This window comes from Hypanus sabinus, chromosome 26 (assembly GCF_030144855.1).
Source record: "Hypanus sabinus isolate sHypSab1 chromosome 26, sHypSab1.hap1, whole genome shotgun sequence".
Taxonomy (NCBI): domain Eukaryota; kingdom Metazoa; phylum Chordata; class Chondrichthyes; order Myliobatiformes; family Dasyatidae; genus Hypanus; species Hypanus sabinus.
Genome location: NC_082731.1, coordinates 12721427 through 12736766, shown reverse-complemented (window position 1 = coordinate 12736766; position 15340 = coordinate 12721427). Strand labels below are relative to the sequence as shown.

Here is a 15340-nt window from a genome sequence, read left to right as displayed (position 1 = left end):
GCCCTTGTGGCTCCTCCCACACTGTCTCCCTGTGGTGAACTACATATACCTGTCTGGACACGCCCCCTGCTGACTGCCCCTGTGGCTCCTCCCACAGACCCCGGTATAAAGGCGATTGGAGCCACCGACCCTTCCTCAGTCTCCAGGATGCTGTGTGATGGTCACTTGCTGCTTGTGCTTTCTTCCAGCCAATAAAAGCCTACCTTAACCCACGTCTCAGAGTTATTGATGATGCATCACTCCCACAGTCGAAGGGTATCAGTTGGTAGGCTAATTCTCATTGTAAACTGTCCCGCGATGAGGCTAGGGTTAAATCGGGGGTTGGTGGGTGCCGCAGCTCGATGGGGCCAAAGGGCCTATTCAGTGCAGCATCTCAACAAATTAATTAATTGTCTTCTATAGATGTGTGGTGACGGCCTGGTATGGGAACACCAATGCCTTTGAGTGGAAAGGGAGTGGACTTGGCCCTGTGAATCATGGGTAAAGCCCCTCCCCCAACCACTGAGTATATTTACACGAAACACTGTCGGAGGAAATCAGTATCCATCTTCAAAGATCCTCGGCACCCAGGCCAGGCTCTTCTCTCGCTGCTGCCATCAGGACTCGCACCACCAGGTTCAGGAACAGTTATTACCCCTCAGCCATCAGGTAGAAGGTACAGGAGCGTCAGGACTCGCACCACCAGGTTCAGGAACAGTTACTACCCCTCAACCACCAGGCTCCTGAACAAAAGGGGACAACAACATTCATTCCACTTCCAGGTGTTCCCACAACGAATGGTCTCGCATTAAGGACTCGTTATCACGCTATTTCACGCTCTCGTCATTTATTGCCATTTATTTATACTTGCACAGTTTGTTGTTCATTGATCCGGATTACTGTTACTGTTCTGTAGGTTTGTCAAGTATGCCCGCCGCAGAAGAACCTCAGAATTATATGTGATGACGTGTATGTACTCAGTTAATAAATTTTACTTTGAACTCTCACTGATATGGGGTGACAATCCCCTGTGATCGGAATGTGAAGCGACATCGCGAACTGTCAACGTTCTCATTGCATGCACTCCTGTTCTATCACTCAGGGGCTCCTCCCCTCTCTTACCCTTCCCCAAGACCCACGCAATTGAGCTCTTATCGTCCTGCAAAATGCCCCCACCCGCGCCTCTGTCCAGACAACGAAACCGCTACAATTCAGCCCCGTCGACACAAACACAAACACCCCGCCCACTCATTGGTCCGTACAAAACAGGCCCCGCCCACATCTCATTGACAAAATGAAGCTCCCGCCCACACACCGGCTGGCGCGAATCTGGTCCGTCTCACAACAAACAAGCCCCGGCCCAAACAACGAAGCCCCACCTACAAATTGCTCTGCCCTCTCTGGCCCTGTAGGTGCGCCCACTCTTACCTCAGTATCGCCCGTTCCGCACCTGGTCAGGCCGCGGACCCAGCTCCACCAACCCATAACTTCCCAGCTATGCAAAAACCCCTCCACTGTAACTCGAGTAAATTCACCGAACCAGGTAACTTCTACCGCTTTTCTGGGGGAAAATTACACAGATTCACTGCTCTGGGAAAACCCGTTTCTCCTCATCTCCGTCCTGAATCTATTCCCGTGTATTTTGAGACCATTTCTCCCAGTTGTAATCTCATCTACCGGTGGAAACAAGTTCCCTGTCTCGGTCTTATCTATCCCTTTCGTGATTTTAATGTTTCCATAAGATCCTTTCCCTCCTGTTTAAAAATATTTATTTTATTTGGAGATATTGGGCGGAGGGCAAGATTCAGCACAGTACTAGCCTAATTAAGGCACTATTCACTTCGACTAGTTAACCTACAAACCCGAGTATCTTTGGACTGTGGATGAAACCAGGGTCACGGATTCCTCCCTTACAGACGGCGCTGAAGTTGAATTCTGAACGCTGGAACGCGTGACCGGCAATGGCGCTACGGTGGCGCCCAGCGGGTATGGTCGCAGATGACACCGTGTCTCTCTCTCTCTCTCGAGGCTAACCCCCTCATCCCTGGAATCGACCTGGTGAACCTCCTCTGCACCGCCTCCAAAGCTGGTTCACCCCTCCTCAAGTGACAATGCGCGCGGTACTGTGGGTGTGGCCTCACCGGCACCCTGTACAGTGACAATATTTGGTCTCAAATTTACTCCCTCTAGCATTGAAGACCAGCGTTCCATTTGCCCTCCTGATAAACTGCTAACCAACCTTTGGCAGTTCTTACACAAGTGCACCCAAGTTCCTCTGACAACAGCATGCTGTGATATACCTGACCAAGCCTTGAAGATTTATCTTCCTTCTTCATTTATCTTCATTTTACCCCCTCTGATGTAATGCAGACTATACCCGACCTCTCCATTAAAGTCCAAGCCTTCATGTCCGTCTCAACTGAGGATAAGTATTCATTAAGGACCTCACCCATCTCCAGTGGCACCACAAAGATGTCAACTTTGATCTTTGAGGGGCTATATCCTCCATTCTTTTCCCTTTGATGTAGGTAAAATCTGTTTGGATTCTCCTCAATCCTCCCTGCCAATGCTACCCCCATCCCAAATTTCTGCTCTTCCCATTTCCTTCCTATTCCCCTGTAATGGTAAACTACTCCCGGTATTAACTTGATCCCACCCGCCTGTTCTTCACCTGTGCCTCCGTCCTCCTGACCAGAGCCTCGATATCCCTCATCGTCCAGGGTTCCTATTCCCGCCAGACTTCCCCCTCACTCTGTCAGAAACATCCAGACCTTGAATATCTAACAATATATTACTTTTAAAGCTTCCCCATTTGTCAGATGTCACTCTGCCTGTCTAACAAGCTCCCATCGGATACCATCAAAATTTGCTGTGTCCCCTTCCCCAACTAATTTGAAACTAACAGAACAATGGTCACAGGTTTCAAAATGCTGCCCCGTTGACTCCTTAATCACTTGTCCTCACCCATTTCCCATGAGAGTGTCAACATCTACATTGGTATAGAAACACCAATGCCCAAGAATCAGAATCAGACTTTAATCGCCAAGTACCTGTGCACAAACAAGGAATTTACTTCGGGCAGATGTTGTCTCTCTGCTCATAACAATAATAATGATAAATATAAATTAAAATATATTATACATACAGGTAGTGCAATCCAAGTAATAGTTAGCGGACAGTTAACCGGCAGTTAACTGTTTAGCAAAGTGACCGCAGTAGGGAAAAAACTTCTCCAGTGCCTATTAGTCTTAGTCTGGAGGGATCTGAAGCGCCTACCAGACGGAAGCAGTTCAAACAGTCCGTGCGCAGGATGGGAGGAGTCCTTTATGATGTTCCCCGCCCTCTTCCTCAACCTGGAAGAGTACAGGTCCACAATAGAGGGCAGGGAGGCTCCAATGATGCGCTCGGCAGTCCTCACTGTGCGCTGTAGTCTGGTTCTATCCTGCTTGGTGGCGGCTCCAAACCACACAGTGACGGAGGTGCACAGGACAGACTCAATGACTGCAGTGTAGAACTGCAGCAGCAATTCCTGAGGCAGACCATATTTCCTCAAGAGCCGCAGGAAGTACATCCGCTGCTGGCCTTTGTAGGAACAGAAAATCCTACAAAAAGTTGTGGTTACAGGCCAGTCCATCACAGGTAAGGCCCACCCCACAATTGAGCACATCTATGTTTACATGCTGTGCTATCACAGGACAGTCCTGATGAAGGGTCTCAGCCCGAAACTTCAACTGTTTACTCCTTTCCATAGATGCTGCCTGACCTGCTGAGTTCCTCCAGCATTGTGTGTGGCTTGCTAGCCATCATCAGGGACCCTCCCACCACCTCTCTTCTCACTGCTTCCATCAGGAAGGAGGTACAGGAGCTTCAGGAGTCACACCACCAGGTTCAGGAACAGTTATCACCCCTCAGCCATCAGGATCCTGAATCGGGGGGGGGGGGGGCATGTGATAATTTCACTCACATCAAAGCTGAACTGCTTCCACAACCTACAGATTAATTTACGGATTCTATAACTCAAGTTCTCAGTATCTATTATTAGTTTTTTTTCTTATTTACACAGTGTGACTTCTTTTGCACGTTGGTTATTTGTCTGTCTTTGTGTGGAGCTTTTCATTTTGGTTCTATTGAATTTCTTATTTCTACTTGAATGCCTACAATAAAATGAATCTCACGGTTGTATTTGGTGGCATAGACTTACATAGATAATTAATTAATTTACTTTGAACTTTGGGCTTTCTCTGGTGTGACTTTCAACAGATTGCACAAAAAACTTGCCAGGCAACATTGAACAAATTCAACCCCTTCAAGGTCCACAGCCCAATAACAGTCAGTCTAAAACTGCTTACTATGACAATGATTGTTCTTCCATCTTTCGACAGGCTGCCTGCATGTTTGTTCTGCTAATTCCTGTTGACTTTAGTACAAACTCAACAAGGCGATCATCCCCTTCTGATTTCTCAGCTCCGCCCCACTCAAATATCCGTCGGTGATATTGTCCTGGGTGACTGCGGAGATTTTCTGCCTAACCAGGAATGTAATTTCCGTCCTGGCTTTCCCCACCCCACATCCCTCCTACAGCACCTGCATTCTGAGTCATTTAGCTACCAGCCCTGTCCTTCCTGAAGCAGAGATATAATATTCCAGTCCAATGTCACTCTCCAAGCCCCAAGTCCATCCAGCTTTCCTGCAATTTAATCCAGTGGCCTTTCCTCGCTCCCTGCCTTGCTGCTGCCCACTGAGTCCCAGCTCAACTTCCAGCCTCCTTCTGCTTCAGGCCCCGCTCCCCCACCAATCTCGTTCAAACCCCGCTGAGCTGCACGAGCAAGTTAACTACCAGGATATCGGAATCAGCTCCACTTCACATGCAAGCCCCCCCTCTTGTCCAGGTCACCTCTCAAAGTTCAAAGTCAATTTATTACCAAGTTTATCCCCGACCCTGAGGTTTATTCTCTGTTCCAATACAGATCCTAATGCTCCCAAATCTGAATCCCTGCCCTCTGCATCAGCTCTCTAGCTAGGAATTCATCTGCCCTTTCCATCTGCCTTGCATCCATTTTCAACCTCCTCCCTGCTTGGATCCATCCATGTACCTACTCACCGAAATCCCTCCCCAACTGGTTCTGTTTGTCCTCACCATTCCCAGGAGAACCTCCCTTGCCTGTCAGATCCCAGCACATTGTCTTCCTGCTTTTACGAGCTGTCTAGATGACGTGCGGACAGTGACACAGCGATGTAGTGGCTAGCGTTACGTAATTACAGTGCCAATGGCCTGTATTCAGTTCCCATCGCTCTCTATAAGGAGTTTGCACGTTTTCCCTGTGACTGAGTGGGTTTCCTCTGGGTGCTCTGGTTTCCTCCCACATCCCAAGGATGCCAGTGTTAGTGGGTTAATTGGTTACGTGGGTGGTGCTGGCTCGATGGGATAGAAGGGCCTGTTACCACATGGGCTGAATGGCCTGTATCATGCTGTGTCACTGAAACAATGTTTTTCACTGTTTCTAACCTTCAGCCTCCTCTCCCAGCTCCTTCTGCCGATTACTCTTCTCAGTCCATCAATCATCTTCCAGTCTCTGTCTTCCCCACCACCTTCCCCCTCCATTCTCAGGCCTGGTCGACAATTCCTTCCCTCCCCGCAGATGCCACTCGGCCCGCAGATGGCTTCTCTTGCCCCCAGTATCGAGCCAGGATGTATTCTGATCTGAGAGAATCTGATGGACGTTTTGGCCAGATGATCCTTGTTTTGAAAACTTTCCCTTTACTTTGAATGAGTCTGTGCAACAGCCAGCGAGTCCTGAAGCCTGAGGATACCACTCCGTCCCAATGAAGAACCAGCGCAGCCCCTCAGCCAACCGTCTGTGCTGGCCACCACCCACCCATTCACACTGATCCTATAGGTCGGAGGCCCTGTTCCTGTCCAATTAGTCACACTTCTATCTTCAACACTCCAATGAGGTTAAATGTCGCTGTAACTCGTCTCTCCCAACTTCTTATTCTGGCTTCCAACCCATTTGTCCAGTGCTCACGGCCTGAAACCCCCATAGCGGCCGCCGAAGATGCTGAGTTTGTCCAGCATTTGACTGGCAGAGTAACCATGGCTGGAAAGAGCTGCCCAGTGGACACAACCCCAGACAGCACGGTCGGACTGATCTGCGCAGTGGACACAACCCCAGACAGCACGGTCGGACTGATCTGCGCAGTGGACACAACCCCAGACAGCACGGTCGGACTGATCTGCCCAGTGGACACAACCCCAGACAGCACGGTCGGACTGATCTGCGCAGTGGACACAACCCCAGACAGCACGGTCGGACTGATCTGCGCAGTGGACACAGTCCATACAGTATGGCCGGAATGATCTGCAGAGTGGACACGAACCCGGAGAGTATGGTTCTAAGCTGACTGGAAGTGCTGTCCGTGCTCAGCCTCCTGTTTCTTGTGCATTCCCACAGGATCTTCATTCTGCCAGTCACCAGTGGAGAGTCTCAGGGATCTGTTCCAACACCCTACTCTTCGTGACCTGGATCAGGAAGTGGAGGGATGGGTTAGTAAGTTTGCTGATGACACTAAGGTTGGAGGTGTTGTGGATAGTGTGGAGGGCTGTCAGAGGTTAAAGCGGGACATTGATAGGATGCAAAACTGGGCTGAGAAGTGGCAGATGGAGTTCAACCCAGGTAAGTGTGAAGTGGTTCATTTTGGAAGGTCAATAATGAATGCAGAATATAGTACTAATGGTAAGACTCTTGGCAGTGTAGAGGATCAGAGGGATCTTGGGGTCCAAGTCCATAGGACACTCAAAGCTTCTGCACAGGTTGATTCTATGGTTAAGAAGGCATACAGTGTATTGGCCTTTATTAATCGTAGGATTGAGTTTAAGAGCTGAGAGGTGATGTTGCAGCTCTATAGGACCATGGTCAAACCCCTCTTGGAGTACTGTGCTCAGTTCTGGTCACCTCACTACAGGAAGGATATGGGAACCATAGAAAGAGTGGAAAGGAGATTTACAAGAATGTTGCCTGGATTGGGGAGCATGCCTTATGAAAACAGGTTGAGTGAACTCGGCCTTTTGTCTTTGGAGCGACGGAGGATGAGAGGTGACCTGATAGAGGTGTACAAGATGATGAGAGGCATTGATCATGTGGATAGTCAGAGGCTTTTTCCCAGGGCTGAAATATCTAGCACCACAGTTTTAAGGTGCTTGGAAATAGGTACAGAGGAGATGTCAAGGGCAAGTTGTTTTACACAGAGGGTGGAGAGTGCGTGGAATAGGCTGCTGGCAGCAGTGGTGGAGGTGGAAACAATAGGGTCTTTTAAGAGACTCCTGGATGGGAGGGAGGGCCATGCTGATATTTTAGGATGTGTTGATATCAAGGGGGAAGAGCTGGAGCTGTTGAAGAACATTAAGATGGGCAAGTCCGCAGGTCCTGATGAGATCTATCCCAGGTTATTGAGAAATTGCTGGGTCTTGGCCATGATCCCTGTCCTCTTCTGCCATAGGTGAGGTCCCAGAGGACTGAAGGGTAGAAAATATTTTCCCCTTGTTTTGGAGCGACTTTAGCAAACCAGGAAATGATGGGCCTGTGAGCTTGTGGAAATTATTGGAGAATACTCCCAAGGACAGGATTTACAGAATGTGAGATTGGGAAAACCGGCATTTATTTGGAATGATCAGCATGGCTTTGTGCAGGACGGATCATGTCTGATTGTGTCTTTATGAGGAGGTGACAAAGATGTTTGATGAGTGTGGTGGGCCAGTGAATGCTATATTTACAAACTTCAGTAAAACTTTGACAAGGCTGGTCATGGTGGGCTGATCCAGAAGATTAGGGCTTATATAGGTACACAGCGATATAGAACATAGAAATCTACAGCACATTACAGGCCCTTCGGCCCACAATGTCGTGCCGACCATGTAACCTACTTTGGAGACTGCTTAGAATTTCCCTAATGCATAGCCCTCTATTTTTCTAAGCTCCATGTACCTATCTAAGAGGCTCTTAAAAGAGCCTGGCAATGAATTCCACGCACCCACCACTCTGAAAAACTTATCCCTGACATCCTCTTGGTACCTATTTCCAAACCCCTTAAAACTAAGCCCCACATGTTAGCCAATTCAGCCCTGGGAAAAAGCTTCTGACTGTTCATTGCGGTGGTCCCCAACCACCGGGCCGCGAGGAAACGATATGATTTGGCGATATGAAACGATATGCACCTTTCCTCATTCCTTGTCACGCCCACTGTTGAACTTGAACGCACGCGAGGTCATTACCCACGTGAGATCATCAGTTGCCTAAACGCAGTGATACCCTCGCACCAGGGATCACTGGTTGGCCTTGGGTAACCGACCGGCGGGAAGTTCCGTTGCTACTGGCCTGGAGCGCGGACAGGTGGGCGCCACCTCTAAACCTGTCTAGCACACCGAATGTTCGTGGGGAACCCGGTGTTAATATATTCGCAGATGACCTAATTCAGGCTCAGGGTTTCGTAAGTAACAGAGCAGCTACCTCACTGCCATCTACTGAAAGTCATCCCTCGAGCCAAACCTTTGTCAGCTCATAGATCCTACCGACCTACAAGGAGGGGGGGCAAGCGCCCTGTCGCACTCCTCTCTCGATCGGTCGCTCTCTCCGGACTGCGGCCCAGGGACGGGGCCTTACTGGTGTGTTGCAATGATTTTATATGTTCATACGAGGAAAATATGTGCTGTGTGTTTGATATTAAATTCGTTAGATAAACCCTTTTAGAAATGAAATTGAGTGTATTAGCCACTTATAAGTGACTTATAGTTAACTTATCACCTATATACCGGTCGTGATTAACACCCTCCCCAACCCCGTTGGCTGGTCCACAAGAATATTGTCAATATTAAACCAGTCCATGGTGCAAAAAAGGTTGGTGACCCATGGTCGAAAGTATCAATGCCTCTTATTATCTTACACACCTCTATCAGGTCACCTTTCATTCTCGGTCGCTGTCATAGAGGAAAGGCCGAGTTCACTCAGCCTATTCTCATGAGGCATGCTCCCCAATCCAGGCAACATCCTTGTAAATCTCCTCTGCACTCTCTCTATAGTATCCACATCCTTCCTGTAGTGAGGTGACCAGAACTGAACACAGTACTCCAAGTGGGGTCTGACCAGGGTCTTATATAGCTGAAACTTCACGGCTCTTGAACTCAATCCCACGGTTGATGAAGGCCAACACACCATATGCCTTCTTAACAACACTGTCAACCTACGCAATAGCTTTGAGTGTCCTATGGACACGGACCCTGAGATCTCATTGATCCTCCACACTGCCAAGAGTCTTACCACTGATATTATATTCTGTCTTCAAATTGACCTACCAAAATTAACCACCTCACATTTATCTGGGTTGAAGTCCATCTGCCACTCCTCAGCCCAGTTCTGCATCCTATTGATGTCCTGTTGTAACTTCTGACAACCCTCCAGATTATCCACAACACCCCCAACCTTTGTGTCATCTTCAAACTTACTCACCCACCTTTCTACTTCCTCATCCAGGTCATTTATAAAAATCACAAAGAGGAGGGGTCCCAGAACAGATCCCTGTGGAACACCACTGGTCACCGACCCCCATGTAGAATATGAACCATCTGCAACCACCATTCAAGTCAATTCTGGATCCACAAAACAAGGTTTACTTGTATCCCATGCCTCCTTATTTTCTGAAGGAGCCTTGCATGGGGAACCTAATCAAATGCCTTGCTGAAATTCATATACACTCCATCCACTGCTCTACCTTCATCAATGTGTTTTGCTACACCCTCAAAGAATTCGATCAGGCTTGTAAGGCACAACCTGCCCCTGACAAAGCCATGCTGACTATTCCTAATCAGATTATGTCTCTCCAAGTGCTCATTAATCCTGCTTCTCAGGATCTTCTCCAACAATTTACCCACCACTGAAGTCAGACTCACTGGTCTATAATTTCCTGGGTTATTTCTCTTTCTTGACAAGGGAATAACATTTGCAACCCTCCAATCCTCTGGTATTTCTCCTGTCCCTATTGCTGACACAAAGATCATCGAAAGAGGTTCAGCAATATCCTCCCTCGCTTCCCACAGTAGCCTGGGGTATAACTCAAATGATCCCAGTGACTTCTCTAACTTAATGCTTTTCAAAAGTTCCAGCACATCCTCTTTCTTAATGTCTGTATGCTCAAGCATTTCAGTCCACTGTAAGTCATCCCCACAATTGCCAACATCTTTTTCCCTGGTGAATACCGAAGCAAGGTATTCATTAAGTACCTCCACTACCTCCTCCGGCTCCGTGCACGTGTTTCCAATATCGCACCTGATTGGTCCTATTCTCTCACATGTTATCCTATTGCTCTTCACATACTTGTAGAATGCCTTGGGGTTTCCGTTAATCCTGCCCGCCAAGGCCTTCTCATGACCCCTCTGGCTCTCCTAATTCCATTCTTAAGCTCCTTCCTAGCAACCTTGTAATTGTCTAGACTCTAACATTACCTAGTTTCTTGAACCTTTCATAAGCTTTTCATTTCTTCTTAACTGGATTTTCTACATCCTTTTACACCATGGTTCTTTTACCCTACCAACCTTTCCCTGCCTCAGTGGAACATACCCATGCAGAACTCCATGCAGATGTTCCTTGAACATGCTACATTTCTGCCTGAGAATATCCCTGAGAATATCTGTTTCCAAATTTATGTTCCCAAGTCCCTGCCTAATAGCATCATATTTCCCCTACCCCAATTAAATGTTTTTCCAAATTCTCTGCTCCTATCCCTCTCCAGCGCGATGGTGAAGGAGATAGAGTTGTGGTCACTACCTCTAAAATGCACTCCCTCCGAGAGACCTGACACCTGACCAGGTTCATTTCCCAATACCAGATCAAGTGCAACCTCTCCTCTACGTATCCACATATTGTCTACATATCTACATATGTAGGCCTATCTATATATTGTGTCAGGAAACCTTTCTGAACACACCTAACAAACTCCACCCCATCTAAACCCCTTGCATTAAGGAGATGCCAATCACTATTAGTAAAGTCAAAATCTCCCATCGCAACAACCCTATTACTATTGCACCGTTCCAGAATCGGCCTCCCTATCTGCTGCTCGATATCCCTGTTACTTTTGGGGTGGAGTCTGTAAATCTGCCCCTTTCCTGTTTCTGACTTCCACCCACAGTGACTCAGTAGACAATCCCTCCGAGATTTCCTCCTTTTCTGCAGCCGTGACACTATCCCTGATTAGCAATGCCATGCCCCCAGCTCTTTTGCCTCCCCCTCTGTTCTTTATAAAACATCTAAAGCCCGTCACACTCAGCAGCCATTCCTGTTCCTGAGACATCCAAGTCTCTGTAATGGCCACAACGTCACAGTTCCAGGTACTGATCCACGCTCTAAGCTCATGTTTATGATGCTCCTTGCATTAAAATAGACACATCTCAAACCGTCGGGCTGAGTGTGTCTTTGCTCTATCACCTCTTGGCACTTGGCAGATTGGAGTTAGGACTGGCTTGGGCAAAGAAGACAGAGGGTGGAGCGGTGCTGTTCTGACCGGAGGTCTGCGCCGATGCTGTTCGACACTGGGACCTGTTGTTAGTGATCTTCATACGTGACTTGCAGGTTGGCTGGCTAATAAATTTGCTGACTGCATGAGGAATTGGTGGATCTGTGGTAAGTGAGGAAGGTTCTCAAAGGTTCTCCAACGTTCAATCAGTTGGAGAGAGAAGTGGGAGATGGAGTTTAACCTGGACAGGTGTGATATATTGCACGTTAGCAGGTCAGATGTTCGAGGGAAGTCTGCAGTAAGTGGCAGGACCCTGGGGAGCATTGATATACAGCGGTATCTTGGGTTGCAAGTCCACAGGTCCCTGAAAGAAGCATCACGTGGATGGTGTACTTGCTGTTGTCGACGAGGGCACTGACTACGAGAATTGGGAACTCATGGGGCAACTGCGTGAAGCTTTGCTAAGGCCGCATTTGGGGTACTGGGTCCGTGTGCAGTTCCGCTCAGTGTGTTACGGGAAGGGTGTGGGGGCTTCGGAGAGCTTGTAAAAGAAGTTCACCTGGATTAAGGAGCATTAGTACGTGGAGAGGTTAGATCGTGCGAATTGTACCATTTGCAGTCCCGGAGGCTGAGGGGTGACTGAGAGAAGAAGGAGATTACCGGAACCTCCCAACAACCTCTCACCCAATGCCAGAGGGCGAAGGTTAAAGGAAAGTTACAAGATAAGATATAAACACTGGAGATTCTGCAGATGCAGGAAACCCAGAGCATCAAATATGAAACACTGGAGGAACTCAGCAGGTCAGGCAGCATCTAGGAAAGGAATAAACTAAGGTCAGGACTTTGGGTTTTGGCCCTAAACGTCAACTGTGTATTCCTCTCCATAGATGCTGCCTGACCTGCTGAGTTCCTCCAGCATGTTGTGTTCGATGCAGAACCGTTTTTCTTTCAGCACAGACAGTGTATGTGCCTGGAATGTGTTGTCAGCCGAGGTGATACGATACTGCATATAGTGACATTTAAGAGGCAGGTGAACAGTCAGGGGAACTTCACTCTCCGATCTCTTGCCCTGATACGATGAAGAGTCAATGCAGGCCCGAGGAACAGAATGCTTCAGTCACCCAGCGTGCAAACAGGTCCTTTGCCTTTAATCCAGGACGTTTATCTGAGCTAGGCCCCATTTGCTGGATTTCGGCCCTTCTCCATAAACCTTTCCCATCCATGTTCCTGTCCAAGGGTTTATTTACTGGCATCCCTTCCACGAGCTCTGACTACACCTCACTGCCGCAGGAAGGCAGCCAGCAGAGTCCAGGGCACCTCCCATCCTGGCCACTCTCTCCTCTCCCCTCTCAGACAGAAGATACAAAAATATACAGATGGCAGACTCAAATACACAGAAGTAATAACACATGTTGAATCAGGCATCATCTATCGAGTTGAACTGGAAAAGTTGAGTACGGGCCAAATTGAGATGGTGGGGCAGCGGAAGAGTGTATCCAAGTGGCAGGGGCCGGGGCTGAGAGCAAAGTCCAGGTGATTTAAGCACCAGGCCAGGTTGAAAAGGACAGGGCATTGGGGCCGGGGGCGAGGGATGGGCCGGAGGTGAAGGACAGGCTGGGGGCGAGGGTTGGGCCGGGGGTGAGGGACAGGCTAGGGCAGGCATGGGAAAACTACGGCCCGGGGGCCATATGCGGCCCGTTAAGCTTTTTAATCCGGCCCGCAGAACTTGATGAAATTATATTAATAAACCTTGTTAACGTTTTTTCCCCACAATTCTGGTGTTTTCCTAATAGATGACGCACTCTATATACATTGACCTTTGTTGAGGTGCAGCGTATTACTCCACATTTGCGCTTTACTCTTTGTTCGGCTCGACCTATTTGTGTGAACAGGCGTTCAGCGTCATGAACATCAACAAAGCCAGCCACAGATCCAAGTTAACTGACCAACACCTCAGATCCATCCTGGGAATCGCCACAACAAAACTAAATCCAGACTTTGATGCGCTGGCTGAAAAGGGAGACCAACAACACTGTTCCCACTGAAATTAAAAATAAGTTTCTTCGTTGTGTTATGTAAAAAATGCATTTGAAAATATTTTTTAAAATAAGCCTTACATGTTACATGTCATTCCTGTTAAGTGAGGGACATGAGTAGTGTGCAGGTGCACGTACGTTCTCAAAATAAAAAATGCGATCCAGATCAAATAACGCGCTCCGCATACTGGTGCGCTGTCACTGTTCTGTCCTTGTGCTGGTCGTTGTTGAGTTTTGGCACAGGGGACAATTGAATAAGAAGGAGCAGGACAAGTAGACCTGCATCTCCTACCGTTTTTGAACTACCTGACTGGAGGAGAGTGATGATAATAATATCTTGAAGGATAACAGAATTTTCAGTGCTTTAAAATAATAACTGTTACTATTAAAAAAAGCTGTGTTTTATTCATTTAATTTTCAGTGTTTTAAAAGTCATTTCAATAAATAGCTAAATCCCATGGGACTTCAAAGACAGGTATTTTGTTGTAATGCACCTTACCCCTGACGTCTCCTCTGTACCTACTTCCAAGCACCTTAAAACTGTGCTCATTTGCTGTTTGATGGACTCCTTCTGTTTTAATGGGATCTATTGTGTTTGTTTAAGAAGATGAATCTCAAGGTTGTATAAGGTATACATCCTTCGATAATAAATGCACTTTGAACTTTGATGTGTTAAGATCAGACTCTGCTGCTCTATTATACTCTTGACTAGTTACTGTACTTCATACACTACAGATCGTGATCTTCCATTCTACCCTGTGGCGCCCCTTGCCCGATCTGCACTTTCTCTGTACCGGTGGCACTGGATTCTGCATTCAATTGTCTTTTTATTTGCTAAGTGCACTTGAGTGTAGCATACCTGCGTGGATGGCATACAAACAAAGCTTTTCACTATGTGCGACAAGAATAAACCAATCTTGAACATCTGGGCATGTGACAGCCTTCTGTCCAGGGATAACTGTCTCGACCAAGAATGGACAGGTGTGCCCATTGCTATTTTGGCTCAGTTTTCCTTCCTCTTCCAATGGTATCACAAGATCACAAGACAAAGGAGCAGAAGTAGGCCATTCAGCCCATCGAGTCTGCTCCACCACTCTGCCATGAGCTAAACTATTCTCCCATCTAGTTCCATTTTCCGGCTTTTCCCCCATATCCATTGATACCCTGACTAAGCAGATACCTGTCAATCTCCTCCTTAAACACTCTCAATGATCAGGCCTCCACAACTGTATGTGGCAACGAATTCCATAAATCCACGAACCTCTGGCTAAAAAAAATTTCTCCTCATCTCTGTTTTGAATGGGTACCCTCTAATTCTAAGACTGTGACCTCTTGTCCTGGACTCACCCACCAAGGGAAACAGCCTCTCCACATCTACCCTGTCATAGAAACATAGAAAATAGGTGCAGGAGTAGGCCATTCGGCCCTTCGAGCCTGCACCGCCATTCAGTATGATCATGGCTGATCATCCAACTCAGAACCCTGTACCTGCTTTCTCTCCATTCCCCCTGATCCCTTTAGCCACAAGGGCCATATCTAACTCCCTCTTAAATATAGCCAATGAACCGGCCTCAACTGTTTCCTGTGGCAGAGAATTCCACAGATTCACCACTCTCTGTGTGAAGAAGTTTTTCCTCTTCTCGGTCCTAAAAGGCTTCCCCTTTATCCTTAAACTGTGACCCCTAGTTCTGGACTTCCCCAACATCGGAAACAATCTTCCTGCATCTAGCCTGTCCAATCCCTTTAGAATTTTATATGTTTCAATAAGATTCCCCCTCAATCTTCTAAATTCCAGCAAGTATAAGCCTAGTCGATCCAGTCTT

The 15340-nt window shown here is 47.6% G+C and overlaps 1 long non-coding RNA gene across 1 annotated transcript; it reads left to right on the top strand.

Annotated features, from left to right (window-relative positions):
- Positions 1–1386: 1386 nt before the first annotated feature.
- Positions 1387–14178, top strand: LOC132381672 (uncharacterized). The gene is made up of 3 exons (XR_009508109.1): positions 1387–1522; positions 1829–1965; positions 11471–14178. It is a non-coding gene; the product is annotated as an uncharacterized LOC132381672 (long non-coding RNA).
- The last annotated feature ends 1162 nt before the right edge of the window (positions 14179–15340 follow it).